Source organism: Bufo bufo, chromosome 2 (assembly GCF_905171765.1).
Source record: "Bufo bufo chromosome 2, aBufBuf1.1, whole genome shotgun sequence".
Lineage (NCBI taxonomy): Eukaryota > Metazoa > Chordata > Amphibia > Anura > Bufonidae > Bufo > Bufo bufo.
In genome coordinates, this window is record NC_053390.1 from 123,123,244 (window position 1) to 123,141,375 (window position 18,132).

Sequence of the window (18,132 nt, forward strand, 5' to 3'; positions counted from 1 at the left end):
CAGCCACATTCTGAAACCCTGGGGCAAACTAGTTCTGTAACTGAAGGTATGAAGTTATGGACCACTGACTGGGACAGGGCACCTCCCTCCCTCCATCCATCCATACTTATGAGGGGATGTCTGGTTCTGGAGGATCCATAGCAGTTCTACTTCTACTGCAGGCATGACCGATGGGGCAGCCACCATCAAGGGGAGTAATGCTGCCTTTCTGGCCGCCTGATCTGACAATGTATTCATCAGAGTTTCAGCGGGTCTGCTCTTTGGTGTATGCTGACACCTTCACCACGGCTGCCCTTTTATGTAATATCAGTCCAATAACTGTTGTACAACCTCAGCATTCTAAGTTTACCTACAGAGCTCAAGAATCTGCAGCTCCGCCAAATGGCTCCAAAGTCATGTGCTACACCAAACGGGTACCTCAAGTCCATATGGATGTTCACCTCTTTTCCGTTATGCAGATTACATGCTGCAGTGATTGCCTTCAGCTCCACATCTTGTGTCAAGCAACTAGAAGGGAGTGGTTTCTGTATCACTGCCTCACCAGTTCGGACTACAGCATACCCGGTGACAAATCTTCCTTGGTCTTTGTCCCATGATCTCGAGCCATCTATAAACTACTCAGCAGAAGGATTATCGAGTGGTACACCAGGAATGTCTTCATACCTATCAATACAATCATTTTTTTGTGTCATGTTACCTGGGCATTCCTCACTGACTAATTGGAAAATCAGAGACTGGATGTCAACTTGTTCTCCACTTTCTCCATGCCCTCCCTCCTTTTCCAACTACACAAGCAGCAAGGTGGTTGGATTCAGAATATTGCGTCACTTAACTAGATTGCAGGGTAAGAGAAGTGAAACCTTATATCTGATGAATCTAACCTGAACAAACATAGATCCTATGGTTACAGGGTGCAGAACCACCGAGTAATACCCCAAATCTATTTGGAACACACAAGGTCAGAACTCTGTTCCACACAGGCATAACAAGGAACCAACACAGCATTCAACGTAGAACAGACATAGAAACATCATCTGGGGACAGACACAAAGAAACATTTCCAATACATTAACACACAATTTCCTTTAACTAACAGCAAACAAAAGGTTTTCCTGGAGCTCCATACACATTATATAAAAGCACATAAAACACACGTGATTATTAACTCTCTGTAAACACTCAGTGTCTTATCAACCATTCACATTTGGCCTTGTCTACAAACTTCACACACTCAAACAATCAATTTATGAGGACAACACTTCAGCTACACATTCCATTATCCCTTTTCAGTCATGAGGTCACTCCACTCACAGCTACTTACCCCCACTGTCTCCCTTCATACAAGTACCCAGCTTTCCTGTAACTCAACAATCCATTCACACACAGATATTCAGGGAGAAAGTAACATATTAATAACACAATTTCTGGCTAATAATGGACATTCTTATCTTCTCTCCTACAAACAGAAACGTAAAACAGGATACAAATCAAATCATTCAAGACAAAACCTTAAAAATGCATATAACAAGATAAACAAAATGAATACAATGCCACGTGGACTTACTGAGATATATATATATATATATATATATATATATATATATATATATATATATATATATATATATATATATATGGGATATCCCAAACTATATACAAACATCATCATTAAAATTACTTATTAGTTGGGTACACATTTAAAAGTAATTATTTTTTTTTTTTTTCTTCACATGTTGCACATTCTCCTTAAAAAGAATTAGAAATTGAGAAAGAAATAATAAATCAATCTCTACTCCGATTCTTCTTGTTTACAATCTATAGTAAATAAAAGGAAGACATTACATAGCCATCACTTCAAGCCTCAGTTTAATTATTTAATTCACTATATATCCAACTTGCCTACTCTCTTGTACGGTTTGAGGTGGCACCAAGGGCAATAATAGGATCTCGTCCAGCCTCTTTCTCGCTCTTACACCTCCTCTATTGACTGGCCCGGGGGTTCCTCCACCTGATTATGAATGTTCAGTCTAATTACCTGAAGGTTTGGGGCTACCGGGTTAATATCTTTTAACCCTATGAAGTGTTTCGGGTATCCCCCTTAAACAACCTTCACTAATTCCCAACCCTTCTCATGGACACTAAACATTAACTCACAAACACATTCAGGATATGACATGCTATTTTCTCGAGTTCGTCAGAAGTATTCCCAAACTTTTACAGTTTGTCTTTTTTCCCCGCTACCACTTTCTTATGGCGCGTATAATTATTATTTTTTCCCGCTGCCACTTTCTTATGGTGCGTATTTTTTTTTTTTATCCCGACACCCTCTCTTAAACCAGAGACAGTCTTATTACTAATCTTCTGGCAAGGACTTTGTGTCGCCCTCACTGACTGACTCTGAAACAGCAGACAATATACACACAAATCAACCGGCAGGTGACCCGTAATGACAGGTGAATTCAACCTAGACTCTGAGTAAGTACATTTACCTGTCTTTGGTGGCCTTCAACAGCCGGACAAGACTACAACCCCACCGAACCACACCACGGGGATAGACAGGTAAGGAACTAAATTATAGAATCTCTTACCGTGTTCGGAGGTGATCAGGCTCCGTCCCTGGTTTAGATGGTGTCGCGGTCCCTCTCGGTCGGCTGGTTGTCGGTCACAACTCAGAGTCCCTGTTCGGGCGGCAAACTGATTTGGATCTGATCAACCTCAGATTAAAAGTGGTCATCTGCCGTTGAGCCTAATTAGTAGAATGCGTGCACGCCGGAAGAACACACTAACACACTGTTCAGTTGGAGCACTTCCAAGATTCTCTTCCTTTTAATAGGGCGGGGTAATGCCTTATATAGGACACACAACATAGGTTTACATAGGCAATGTGCTATAGTACATTTGGCAGTTCATGATTGGCTAAGTTCCATATAAGGTCGTCTTCTCCCAGGGTCCTTATCTCGTATGCACAGGGTGGTCCTCTTAGTTTCTGTAAGCTTCACTCAGGGGAGGAGAGGAAGAGCTGGCAACCATTTTTGAGTAAGGAATGTATAGGCAAGTAAAATTAGCATTTTATAATTCCCTTACAAACCTTCTGATGGCCATCAAGCATGCAACCCATGGTACCCGTGTGGATTCGGTGTTACTGCCATGGATTGCATGCAGGCCTGCCTCTTCTTCTCCTCCTCCTCCTCCTACTCCATCCTCCGTCTCCTCCTTTTCCACTGCTATCGCCTCTTCCACTGCGCCCCCCCCCCCCCCAAGGTCCCCAGAGCCAAGAGCCACACCAGTCCTGCTCTCCTTTTAGCTTTGTGGTCACAGGCTGATCAATGGCTAACCCCGCTCAATTTGACAGTTGGTAAAGTGGTATGCGACAACGGTGCCAATCTGCTGAGTGCGCTGAAACAGGGTCATGCATGGCACACGTGTTGAACTTAGTCATGCAGTGATTCGTTGCCAAATACCCCGAGGTCCAGGACGTCTTGGGGCAGGCCAGGAAAATCTCTGGCCATTTTAGATCTTACATGGCCATGGCTCGCCTTGCTGATGTTCAGTGGCGACACCACCTGCATGTCAGACGTCTGATTTGTGACTGCCCGACACGCTGGAACTCCACCTTGTATATGCTTGATAGGCTGCTCCAGCAGAAACGTGCAGTTAACGACTACCTGTACCTGAACTCTGCGGTACGACAGGTTCTAGGGAGCTTTTTTTTTTTTTTTTCACGGCGCCAGTGGTTGCTTATGCGTGACGCATGCAGACTTCTGCGGCCATTTGATGAGATCGCCAAACTGGTCAGTCGCAGCCAGGGCACCGTCAGTGACATCGTACCTTACGTCTTCTTTCTGGAGCCGTCAAGTAGCAGGAGCTGGAAGATGAGGAAGACTAAATGCTGGATAAATTCCCAGAGGGGGCTACTCCATCTGATACAGGAGAAGAGCATGCTTTAAACTTTTCTGGGATCCCTGGTGTTGTACGTGGCTGGGGGGAGGAGACCGAGGACGACATTATCCTGGACGGTGAGCAGGAGCCAGGCCACTTACAGCTTCCAGTTTAGTGCAAATGGGGGCCTTCATGCACCAGTGTTTGAAGAAAGACCCCCATATAAAAAGCATAAAGGGCAAGGACCAGTACTGGCTGGCAATGTACTTAGACCCCCGGTACAAACAGAGGGCTGTCAGAGTGCAGCACTTCCAAGCCTTGCTTCGAGAAATGCTGTATTCTGCTTTTGCGGGCTTTGGCAGAGGAATTTCCACTCACAGAGAAATAGTTGCGGGTATCACTCCAACAACACATGCAAGAAGAGGGTGGTTTGAAGATGTGTTGGTCACTTTGGATATGAGATCATTCTTGCAGCCAACCCATCGACAGGCGCCCTCCGGATCCAGCCTCAGGGAACGCCTAGACCGACAGGTGTCCGAGTACATCGGTTTAACGGCCGATGTGGACTCTCTGAGAAGCGAGGAACCCCTGGACTACTGGGTGTGCAGGCTTGCACAATCTGCCATGGAACTCTTGGCTTGCCCCCGTATTTCTAAAAATGAATGAGGCATGGATCTCGAAGGAATTCAACACATGTGATGACCACGTTTAATTGAATTTCCTCATGACAGACCACAAATATCAGCCACCACCCAGAACAAATAATGGTCCCTGTCTTAGGTAAATACAGCAGCATAAAAGGCCTTTTCTGTTCGATGAATGATGTTTTGGGCCTCAAAGGATTTCAACACCTGTGGTGACCACGTGTTTCAACTATTATCATTAGGGTTTTTTTTCAAGAGGGGGGGATTTCGTTAGCCATGTTTTTAATCCAATTTTATATTTTTAGTTCTTTTAAACATATGTATTTGTACTGGCCTGCAGTAAAATTTATATCCATTGACCGTGTAATATACCTCCGGCCACATTATCACTTGATCTTTTCTGTCCGGTGAATGCCTAATCTTTAGGGCCTGTAGTCCAGTGGCCTACAGTTAAATTTTTATGCATTTACCTCATAATGTACCTTGAGCCACATAATCAGATTTTTTTTATGTCAGGTGAATGCCTAATTTTTTAGGCCCCGTACTCCCGTGGCCTAAAATAAAAATTTTCTATCCTCCAACATTTCAGAGAATTTCCGTTTAAGATGCATAAAAATGTCCCCTGATTAAGATACATATTTTTTTGTTGGAATTTTTGTCATTGATCCCCCTTTAGTATGTCACAGTCCATGTTTTGGGACTATTTGCGCACTCCTACTAAGTATTTGGTGGCTGCAAATATGAGCTGAAGGTTTTTCAGGTATACCTGCCATTAAAGTGAATAAGGCCCGCCGCGAACTTGAGGTTCGCGAATATTTGATCGCGAACCATCCCGGCTGATGTTCGTCCATCACTAATGGCCGGAGAACCCCTTTTAAGATTTCCATTCAATAGAATTAAGAGGTCTAGGCCATACCCTGAAAAACAATCTCATGGCATTATCCCCTCTCCATCAAACTTTGCAGTTGGAACAGTGCAGTCAGGCAGGTAATGTTCTCCTGGCATTTACCAAACCCAGATTTATCTATCGGACTGCCAGATAGAGAAGCGTGATTTATCACACCACAGAGCACATTTCCACTGCTCCAGAGTCCAATGGTGACAAGCTTTACACCACTCTGTCCGACACTTAGCTTTGTGCTTAGTGATTTAAGGCTTGGATGCAACCATGGGAACCAATGCCATGAAGCTCTCGCAGGACAGCTTTTGTACTGATGGAAATGCTAGAGGAGGTTTGGACCTCTGCAGAGCATTGGTGACTTTTATTCACTATGGGGGCAATTTATCATTGCAGGTGTATTTGAGGTTAGTTTTTAGACTGGAGCTTCTATACACACCTGTGCCAAATTTATAAAAGTTTACAGTAATTCTAAATTTGGTGGAAGTGCAATGTGGTTGTGCCTTTTTCAGTAAAAGTACCTCCTGTGGAATGGCTGGCATGGAGTTGCAATTTTTTGTGATTATTATTATTATTTTTTTTTTAAGTTGTACTTCATAAATGTGACACAAAAGTAATCTACTCTGAAATTCTGCCCAAATTTTCATTCCAAATCTGTAGGTGATGCTAGAAGGCGCAGTGCTCAAAAAGTCACAAAATTTACCCCAAAAAGTCACAAAAACCCCTATTTGACTTTTTCATGCCATAATTCTGGCGTATAGGGCTTGATAAATTCCCCACCAATGTGCCTTAGTTCTCTGCGACCCCACCTCTGTAACTTTGTCATGTCACTTTGTGGCTGAGTTGCTGAGATTCTTAAATGCTTCTACTTTCCAATAATACCTCTTACAGTTGATGGTGGAATATCTGGGAGGGAAGAAATGTCATGAATTGTTGCAGCAGTGGCATCCTATTCCAGTACCATGCTGAAATTCAGTGAGTTCTTTAGAATGACCCATCCTTTCACAAATGTTTGTAAAGGCAGACTGCATGGCTAGGGGCTGGATTTTATACCCCTACGGCAATGGGACTAAATGAAACTCCAGAATTTAATAATTAAAGGGAGCCTGTCACGTTGAACATGGTGTCTGAGCTACAGGCCACATATTAAAGAGCAGGAGGAGCTGAGTAGATTGATATATATAGGACTACCTCCTTGGCTTCAAAGCCCAGAATGAGCAGTAATTTAAATGTATAAATTACAAGTTTTACTAAATCTTTTCCCACAAAACTATATACTGTATCAATCTGCTCAGCTCCTCCCTACTCAGATACCATGTTCAACATGACAGGTTCCCTTTAAGTGGTGTCCCAATACTTTTCTTAATATAGTGTAGTTACCGTACTCAAGACCTCCTGTTCATTTATATAGCCAATATAGTGTTAGTAAATACATAATCCATGTATTCAATTTTGCATTGTGTATTTTCATATGTATTGTTTTTACTGTGTTCACTCTGTGCTTAACCCCTTGAGGACCTCTGCCGCACATGTACGACAGAAGTCCAGTCTCTAAACATGGCGCCCGCTTGTACGTGTAGCGAGCGCCATAACTGCTGGGTTTCTGATATATTACATAACAGACGTGTGGCACATGTTTGCGATCAGCCATAAGGCTGATAGCATACATTTTCACTTTCAGATGCCGTGGTCAAATGTGACCATGGCATCTGATCAGTCCGGAAGCAGAAACCGCACGCTTCCGCTCCAGTAACAGTGTTCCCCGGCTGAGATCGGGGAACCTGTTACATTGATCTAATAGACGGAAGCCTCAAGAAGGCTTCAGAGTCTATTAGATGAATATACGAATACAGGCCACTAGGTGGCAGCACTGTATTGTTAGCCATCATTGAACACTTCATTTTCAGTATATGTAGCCATCAATGAACACAATGGGCAATATAATTATATGCCATAGTCACCTAGGGTGACTTAAAAAAAAAAGTTTAAAAAAAGTTTTTATAAATATATGTTCAAATCACCCCCAAATACTTTAAAATAAGAATACAAATACTTAACTAATAAAAAAATAAACATCATGGGCATCGCCGCGTGCGAAAATGCCCATAGAATTTAAATATAATAATATTAATGGCATACGACAAATGGCGTAATGTAAAAAAAAAAAAAAAAGCCAATTTGCCATTTATTGTCACTTTAACTCCCCAATAATTATTTTAGAAAAAGTGATCAAAAAGTCACACTCACTTCAAATTGGTATCACTGAAAAGTACAGATCACCACACAAAAAATTAGCCCTCACACAGCCCTGTACACCTAACTACAAAAAAGCTGTAGGGGTCAGAATATGGTGATAAACTTTTTTTCTCAAAAGTTAAATTTTTTCCCCAGTATTAAAACGCAAGAAAAATTATGCAAGTGTGGTATCGTTGTAAACGTACTGACATGGAGAATGAAGATAACAGGTCAATTTTACAGCATAGTGCACTGTGTAAAAAAATAAAAAAATAAATCTTTGTCAGAATTGCGTTTTTTCCCAATTCTACCTCATTTGGAAAACCTTTACGCTTCCCACTACATTGTATGCAACCATAAATGGTGCTATTAGAAAGTACAACTTCTCCTGCAAAAAATAAGCCCTCATAAGGCTATGTGAACGAAAGAAAAAGGACTATGGGAAGGCAGGGAGTGAAAAAACGATAACGCAAAAATGGAAAATCTCAGGGTCCTCTAAGGGTTAACGATACAATTACAGCAATATCAAAAACGCTGAAAATTTACCTTGTCACCATATTCTGACACTCATAGCTTTTTTTTTTTTTATATTTTTGTCTGTACCATTTTGGGTACATATGACTTATTGATCTCTTTTTATAAACATTTTTTGGAGGTGATCAAAAAACTGATTCAGCCATTTAGTTTTTTTTCCCATGAGGGAGTTCACCTTGTAGGATAAATATTTTTAGATTTTAATAAGCCAGACATTTTCAGATGTGACAATATTAGTTATGTTTACTTTTTTGTTGTTTTTTCAATCTAAAATTGAGAAATTAGGTGATTTGAATTTTTAAGGACCTCCAAAAGTAGTATTTTTGAAATACTACTGATACCATGAGCCACTTTAGAAAGGCAACAGGAGATGAAGTTCCTCAAGAGCTGGTGTAGGAAGGAGGGATTTGGGTTCCTGGAGAACTGGGCTGATTTCTCTGTCGGCTACAGGCTCTACCGTAGGGGCGGGCTGCCCCTCAATGGGGAAGGTACAGCTGTTTCGGGGGAGAAGATGGCTAGAAGGTTGGAGGTGTATTTAAACTATGGACTTGGGGCGGGGGGGGGGGGGGGGGGGGGGGAGGAATTACATTATAGGAGGGGAAGATAGTGCAGATAGAGACCTGGGGTGAGGTAATGGGACTGGGTATGGATTGGAGGGAGGTACTAGAACAGTTCATAAGGAAAGCTGTAGGGTACACCTCTTAATTGTATGTCTACTAATGCCAGAAGACTAATAAAACTGGGTAACTGGAAGTAGTAATGTGTGAGGAGGACAATGACATAGTGGGAATAACTGAGACATGACTGAAACATGTGGAGTCACTGTGGGTAGAAAAATATGGAGGCAAAAACAATAAGAAAATACTAATAGGTGTTTATTATAAGCCACCTAATATACCACAGAAGTCCACAGAAAATCTACTACTAAATGAAATAGACGAGGCAGCAAATCATAATAAGGTCATTATTATGGGGGACTTCAACTACCCAGTTATAGACTGGGAAACTGAAACTTGTATATCTCATAAAGGAAACAGGTTCTTGGCAATAACCAAAGACAATTACCTTTCCCAACTGGTTCAGGATCCGACTAGAGGGACGGGACCATAACATAAAAAAATTCTAATTGTCATTCAAAAGTGTTTTTTCAAGGAGGTCCAAAAATTCCAAACTTCCAAAAAGCACAATTTCACCAGCTAAGAGAGGCCGAGACTTTTTTTTTCTTTTTTTCAGTGCAGGGCAAAGGAGAGCATCAGAGCCAGGGGCGTAGCTATAGGGGGTGCAGAGGTAGCAGTCGCTACCGGGCCCAGGAGCCTGAGGGGGCCCAAAGACCCTTGTGGTGCATAAGAAGACACCAGTATTATAGAAAGTGCATGCTGGTCAAGTTACACCTCTGGCTCAGGGGGGTGCCGTTTAAATTTTTGCCTCGGGCAGCACGAAGGCCTTGTGCTTCCTGCCCCTGGCCACAAAGCACTGAGGGAAGGGGGCCCCAAGCTGAACTCTTGCACCAGGGCCCATGAACCATTAGCTACGCCCCTGATCAGAGCATTTACTGCTCCGATGCTCAAGTCAGGGGGGCTGCCTGGGTGAAAATGGGGATATGTTTGGGTTCAGCTCTGAACCTGGACAACCCCTTTTAAGTAATGTAATAGACAGATCCTTATTTCTGATATATAAGGACTCTATACTGACAGGGAGTGTTCCACAGTTTTGGTGTTTAGCAAATGTGGTGCCAGTATTCAGAAAGGGATCAAAAACAGAGCCTGGAAAGCAGGGGCGGATTGGAAATGTACCTTACAGGGAATTCCCAGTGGGTCGACTGCCTTTCACATGCAGAGGGACGATTACTAATAAAACATGGTATCCGCTTCAGCTCTGCCTAGGAGTCCTTTGCCTGACTCTATATATGGCTTTTTCCATATATAGAGTCATCTTTAGGGGTATCCCCAAACACTGTTAGCATTCTGAGGGTGTATGGGGATACTCATTTAATGTTACTAAAGGACTTAAACTTACAACCTTCTGCAGAGACGGAAGCCTTACCAGTTGTGCTACAGAGCACACTGCTTTCTAATAGAAGAATTTCTGTAACTAAACTAAAAACCTTCATTAGTGAATGTACAATGGCCTGGTATTTACAGATACATCTCTGTATACCAAGACATTGGGATAACAATATAAGCCTAATTTATTGAATAACCACAGAAAATGTAATGGAGCAAAATAAATTACTATAAACACATTTTACATATTATACACACACAAAAGTATCTATATTGTAATATATTTTCGTGATTACTAAGTAAAGTAGACTACAATGTACTACAGGGTAGACTACTAGTATAGAAAATTTCTCTAACTAGAAACCTTCATTAATAATCCTGTACAATGCTCTATATACCAGAACATTTTAGTTACAAAAATTACATCAGCTGGTCAGTGTGCTCTGTAGCTTCTATCCTAGGAAGGGGCAATAATCTCCGAGCATTTAGGAGACTGATTGCTTTGGGGTAAAAGCTGTTCTTCAGCCTAGTGGTGCAGGCATGTAGGGCTCTAAGACGCCTACCAGAGGGTAGGGGAATGAAAAGGCTGTGGCCTGGGTGAGTTTCATCCCCGCAGATAATTTTTGCCCTGTTGCTGCAGCAAGCAGTGAAGATGTCATCCAGTGATGGTAACTGAGTACCAGTGATTCTGCCAGCCATTCTGATGATGCGCTTAAGGGTCTTCTTGTCCTCAGAAGAGCAGCCGGAGTACCACACTGTAATGCAGTATGTGATAACAGATTCTATGGTGCACCTGTTAAAATTGACTAGCAGCTGTTTTGGGAGTTGTGCTTTCTTCAGACTCCTCAGAAAATAAAGCCTCTGAAGGCCTTTTTTGGTAATTTCTGTTGTGTTTTTTATCCATGACAGGTCCTGACTAATATGGACTCCCAAGAATCTGAAACTTTGAACTATCTCCACGTTTCCACCATTAATGCTAATGGGATGGTGTCCATTTCGTTTCTTCTTCCTAAAATCCAGAATTAGCTCCTTTTGTTTTCTTGGCATTGAGTATGAGGTTGTTGTTCTTACTCCATCTCTCTAGGTTCTCAACCTCTTTCCTATAGGCTGTTTCATCATTGTTGATTAGGCCTATCACGGTCGTGTCATCTGCAAATTTTATAATGGTATTGGTATTGTGAATAGGTTTACAGTCATTTGTGAAGAGGGAGTAAAGGAGAGGAGTAAAGGAGAGGGCTCATCACACAGCCTTGCGGTACCCCAGTGTTTAGTGTTAAGGATGAAGAGAAGTGCTTGCCCATGCGTGCGATTTGTGGTCTTTTTGTAAGAAAATCCAGTATCCAGTTGCACAGGTGTGAGCGGAGACCCAAGTTGTTCAGTTTCGTTGCTGTCACGGCTGGGGATGGGGGAAATCCTCAGCCGTGTGAAGCCAGGTGATGTTATGGCTGCTTGACCAAGAAGACAGGATTAGGGAGCAGGTCACCTCCTAAACGCATCCCTAACCTGACCCTGACTCCTAGCTACATGAGCCAACCTTGATGGTAGGAGGGCTCATGCTCCGGAACCTAGAAGTCCCTGCTAGCCCTCAAGATGGCCCTAAGCTAGGAGCTGAGTAAGACAACCCACTCCTCCTAAGCACGGAGGAGCAGGAGTCTCAACGGCCAAGCTGCTGGAAAAGGAGAAACATAAACCGCCTATGTATATGGCAGGTGCTGCACTAGTTCCAGCCACCTGCCACAGCCCTGCTGACTGGATCCGTGTGCAGGAAAGCTGAAGTCCACAAATAGCAGACAGACGTCAGCACAAACTCATCCACACACCGGAACCCAGATACATGGCAGCACTAAATAGTACAGGAAAACATAAACATAAACTATGACCACAGTGGTGGCTCTCACAGGCGGATGAAAAACACAGGAGGCTGCTTCAGCTAGCAAGACTGAAGCAACCTACTGAGCCCTGCTAGAGAGAGGGTCTATATAGGCCCAAGTGGCCACACCCAAGGGTTGGACACACCCAGTGACATCACACACACACTGGGAAGGAAGTTAACCCTTCCAGTACCACAGAAGGGAAAGACACATAAATGGGAAGTGCACACAAAACATACAACGTGCATAACATACACACACCTAACATAAAGGTAGCTAGGTGTGACCGCATGCCAGGGCAGCAAGCTGCCTAGCGACGCTCAGGCTGCTCTGCTGCAAAATACAACACTGGTTGCCCGCGGCAACCACAAGTGAGGCCACAGACAAGCGGCCCTCACCCGTGGTTGAACACCCATACAAAACCGCAGGCAACTGCATGCGGTAAAGGAGTCACGGTCATGGGCATGGCCGTGACAGTTGCCAACTTGTTGGGAGGGATGGTGTTAAAGGCTGAGCTGTAATGAATGAACAGCATCCGCACATAGCTGTCTCTCTGCTCCAGTGTGACAGCGCAGTGTGAAGGGTAAGTGAGACAGCATCCTCAGTTGACCTATGTGCTCTGTAAGCAAACTGGTATTGGTCCATGGAGGTGCAGATCTTGCTCTTCATGTGCCTGAGGACAAGTTGTTCAAAGCACTTCATAGCAATAGGAGTGAGAGCCACCGGGCGATAATCAATTGAAGGTCTTCACCCCTGCCTGTTTTGGAATTGGGACAATTGTGAGGACTTCAGGCAAGTGGGGACAATGGCCTGCTCTAGTGAGCTGTTAAACATACTGGTAAACACTGTTTTCAGCTGTTTAGCACAGTTTTTTTAGGACTTTTCCAGGAACTTCATCAGGGCCACCTGCTTTGTGGGGATTAATATGGTTTAAGGGCCATTCTACCTCATGTGCTCTCAGCATCAGGGAACATGATGGAGCCTCTTGCTGGGCTAATTTGATGATAGGCAGCTCATTGTCTTTGTCAAATCGTGCAAAAAAATTATTTAGGTCATCAGGAGAGAAAGAATTTCCAGTGTTGATAGAACAGGTCTTGCTCCTATAATTCATAATGGACTTGATACCCTGCCACATGCGTCGGGAATCTGAGCTTGTAAAAGGATGTTGTATTTTGTGTTGTAGCAGTGCTTTGCCTCCTTAATGCCCCTCTTCAGATTGGACCTGGCTGTTTTGTACTCCTCTGGGTCTCCCTTTCGGAAAGCAATGTCACTTGCCTTCAAAAGGTTTTTGGACATTTCTGTTTATCCATGGTTTCCTATTTGGGAAGGTCCGAATGATTTTGGGATCAGTGACATTGTCTATGCAAAATTTAATATAGGATAGGACAGAGGAGGCATATATGTTTAAGTCTGTGTGATTTTCCTTTGTAGCTGCCTGTTTAAACAAATTCCAATCTGTGGGCCTTTATTTAACATTTCACATAGTAATAACAATGATAATTAATTTAATAGGAATACTGCCATTAGTCAGGCAGATATAGAAAGATGTGCCTAATTAATTGCATGTCATAGGATCACTAGGTAAACGCAGCCCTTTATATCTATATACCCACTGCACTCCAATACCCTTTAAATAACAGCATGGTTGTACCCTATAAAATGATCATGGACTGCACGTTGTCCATACTATGCTGACCACTAAAGTAGGCTTCTCCAGGCCAAGCATACCCTGTCACAGTTCAGTGACTGCTTTCTACACACTGATGTCATATAGTTAATATACCTAATCTAGGTGTTTATATACTTATGAGACACTGTGTGTGTAGTATAATATGGCTTAATGGAGGGCCACTATCAGAACTACCTTTTTGTTTTCCCCCTCCATCATTTCTCCCTATCATGGGTATAAATAGATCAGCGATACCTATAGGGTTAATTCACAACAGTGAGCGCTCCTTTGTTATCGTCACAGGTGGGGAGGAGACAGTATATCGATGGGAGTTCAGCGAGGGTTAAAGTGGGAGTGAGCGCAGGTAATACCTCATAGTGATGCGCCCGCTCTAGTCAGTGGTATGCGCCGGCTGGTCAGTGATGTGCGCCAGCTAATTTACATTACCGCTCGGCTATTGGACACTGACGTTGGGGGCGGACTTTAGACATGCATATTAACCGGCACTTTGCAGCGCACGCTAGTACCCCACATCCCCTGACGAAGCCACTTCTGTGGCGAAACATGTCGGGAGGGGTGTAATTGCACTGCGCTTTAGTTTTAGACAGTCCAAGTGAGGAATCCCAGTGAGCGATGTGTTACTGAGGGCAAGTTGGCTAGATATATGTGCGGTTATTGAGGTCTGACATTGCACAGTATAGATAGAGGAAGATAGGGGCGGCATTTAGATAGTGTTGAGCAACAGTGTATCCTACTGAGCTAGCTTCTCAGAATACACTGTAACACTTTCAGGGCAATTGACAAAAGAGCTATACCTGTGAAATAAACACAACCACAAAAGAGTTGTGTCGTCAAATTCCAGTACTACTTAGTCATTAAAAGCCTGCATGCATGTGCAAACGGACGAACAACAAATTAACTACTACAGTGTTTGCTTGACCCCGATCACCAACATAAGCTATACATTGTTGCTAACAGCTTATACATACTTTGAGTAATTAGGGTTACGTGTATACCCTCCGTAAATCAACACTTAGAAGCACACGGATTATCTTACTTACTTTCCAACACGGTGCACTTAGCATTTGGCTGTGGCTACAACAGCCATTAGGGATATATGCTCCTCAGTTACCGTTGGTGATTTCTAGCAGCCACTGGGCAAATTGGTTCCAAATCCCATCTTGGACTGATAGTTTTAACGTTTCTTTCTGTCCTGACACCGTGTGTTTTTAAATAATGAAATAAATAAATAAATTTTACTTTGCATTATTCAGTGGAGACCCCTAAAGGGATTTTTTTGGTCTATTGACTGTTGACTTTTTGCATTTATATCCTGAGGGTCTCTATTAGGGCTTTTTTGAATAGTTTGATCTCCTTGCTTCAAGGCACGATAAGCCCACCCCTTACCCCTCCTCTCTACATTGTGATGGACATCTTGCCGTGATGCCGGGACCTCGCTCTTCTCCGCACAGGCACCATGCGCTGCCTGTTACAGTGCGATCCCGGCTCCCTCACTCACCTCCTTCATTTTGCAGACTGCGCATGCGCCGTTCAGTTCCATCGTGCTCACGCCCAGCCGTCGCTTCTCGTCTTTAGCGTGAGGTGGTGAGTGAGGGAGCCGGGATCGCGCTATAACAGGCAGCGCACGGCGCATGCGCGAGAAGAGCGCGGTCCGGGCATCATGGCAAGATGTCAATAACAATGTAGAGAGGAGGGGTAAGGGGCGGGCTTATCGTGCTTTGAAGCAAGGAGGCCACTGCCCCCTTGACTTCAAGCCTGACTTGGAGAAGACGCTAACAGACATTAAAACTGCGATTTTAACAAATATGAGGAGATAGAATGAGGAAATAAAATCATGATTAGCAACACACTGGGGGATACTTTAAGGTACTGTGGTTGGTTTAATATGTGTTTTCCAGGTGACAGGTTGCCTTTAACCCTGCTACATCCGTAAGTACATAAATACAGAAATGTATCTTTAGATACCAGTGAATTGTAAATGAATAATAGTAAAGGTTTTTAGTTAGAGAAATCCCACTCTTTCAAAGCTGTGAATCCTGTGGCTCAGCTAGTAAGGCTTTTGCCTTTGATTCAGAAGGTCCCTGAGTCACGGAATAAAAGTTCTTAAATACACAGGCTGTTCTTAATAAATATTATAATGCTCAAGGCCCTAGTTACATGGGGAATGACTTTTCTTTTAACCCCTTCCTGATCTCCGCTATACGTGTATGGGAGTGGCGATCAAACAATTGCATGTTAGAGTCCCCTAGGGTTACTTAAATTAAATGAAAAGAAATGAAAAAAGTTTTTACAACTATAAAAAAAATTGATATCAGCACTTTTCTCCATATTAATAACAAAACTGTAGATTAGCCAAGGTTTTTGTTGTTTTATCTCCACCCAAAAAAAAAAGATCAAAAAAGCACATTACAATCAATACCAGGGCTAATTCATGTGTAAGTGTAGTCATAGATTGTGTGAGAATATGGATGATCTTTTGTGCGGCCGACCAAAGGGGAGCTCCTGTTTGGCTTCAATTCCTACAGCAATATTATGAGCAGGATGTGAACATGAGATATAGGTGATCAGGGGTGAGATACCATTTGTGATAAGTTTTCAATAAGCATTTAATTGCATCTATTATCCATAACGGTGCTCACACTTTGTATTATGGTATTACTTAACTTTTCTATTTATATGAACTTTAAAACTCAATAAAAACTACAGATTGCCCCACAAAAACCCCGGTTGGCCACACATTCTGCCAGTTTGGCTCTGCCTACAACATGGGGCCACTTCTACAATTTTTTCAAGGGCCACTTTGAGTTCCCAATCTGCTTCTGCTGGAAACTATAGGCCGGTAAGTTTAACATGTGTTGTGGGTAAACTGTTGTTCTGGAATATCTCAATGAAAATAAGCATATAACACCCTATCAGCATGGCTTCATGAGAGATCGGTCTTGTCAAAGTAATTTAATCAGTTTCTATGAGGAGGCAAGTTCTAGACTTGACCGCAGCAAATCAATGGATGTCGTATATATCTGGACTTCTCCAAAGCATTTGACACTGTAGCACATAAAAGGTTATATGAGAATGCTTGGACTGGGAGAAAATGTCTGTAAGTGGGTAAGTAACTGGCTCAGTAATAGCAAACAAAGGGTGGTTATTAATGGTGCACACTCATATTGGGTCACTGTCACTAATGAGGTACCACAGGGGTCAGTATTGGGCCCTATTCTCTTCAATATATTTATTAACCCTTTCATGACCAGGCCTAAAAAAAGGCCTGAATGTCCAGGCAATTTTTTGTGATTTTGTGCACATGGTGGTTTAGTGACCCTAACTTTTTTTTTATTAGTTTGACTATCAAAATAATTTTTGCAATGTTTTTTGACACTTTTTTTTTTTTTTAGGTTTAATTTGGGGGGAAATGCTAATTCTTATTAAAAAGTAATTATTTAAATTATTTCTTAAATATTAAAAACTGACACAAAAATTAATTATTGTAATGGGTTCCCTATTTTGTGACGATCGTTTTGATATGTAACGTGTATAGGTTTGAGTGGACTATGGTGACAGTTTCCTTTAGCGACTGCATTTTAATTTTATTTTTATTTGTATATATATTTTTTTAAATTTATCTTTGGCACATATGTCCCCCAGGAGGTTCTTAAAAAGACCTCTGGAGGAAACTGACTTTTTTTTTTTTTTTTTACAGTTTCCACTGTAACTGGGGCATCCACAGGAACTCCAGTTATAGGGGAAAACAGACCCTGCAGCTCTGCTCATGCTCCTGCTCGGAGACACGTGACTGCCGAGACTAACAGAGGAAGCATCTCGGCCGCTTCCTGTTCTCCCCCCTGATTTCCTGCTGGCACTGGAGAGGGCAGAAGTGGTAATAAACCGCTCCTGTCTTCTCCTCAGGGTTCTCGCTGTATCTGACCTGCTCCTGCTAGGTTGCAGAAGCACATAGTTTGTAAAGCTGAAAAAATTCCAGCTCACTCTTTTATTCTCAAGTGCTAATCCTGAAAAGGCAATAAGACCAGTTTAACTTATTTTAGGGCAGAAATTCTTTCCCGACTCTTAATAGGGAAGTGAGAATAAATCCCACGATCAGTCATCTAATAAAAGTTCAGAACCTTTGTTGCATCTTTCATATTTGTGCGAAAAAATAGTGCAGCATGCATTGCCGTTTTTTCTGGTAAAGTGATGTCAGTGGGGTCTGTCGGGCTCTATTATTGTCCATCTTTTAATGGATCTGCCCAGCCTTGAATTCCATATTTCTGCTACAATTACAAAATAGAGCATAAATAGATAAACCTCCACATATCTATGGTTGTCTTCTCAAATTGCATTATATAAAAGGTAGACCTAAGAATCCTTTTTATCATTTATGGCA

At 42.5% G+C, this 18,132-nt stretch overlaps 1 protein-coding gene across 2 annotated transcripts in view; it reads left to right on the top strand.

The window, feature by feature from the left end:
* Positions 1 to 18,132, top strand: part of ATG10 (autophagy related 10) — a 220,616-nt gene that overhangs the window by 29,599 nt on the left and 172,885 nt on the right. The window lies entirely within an intron of this gene.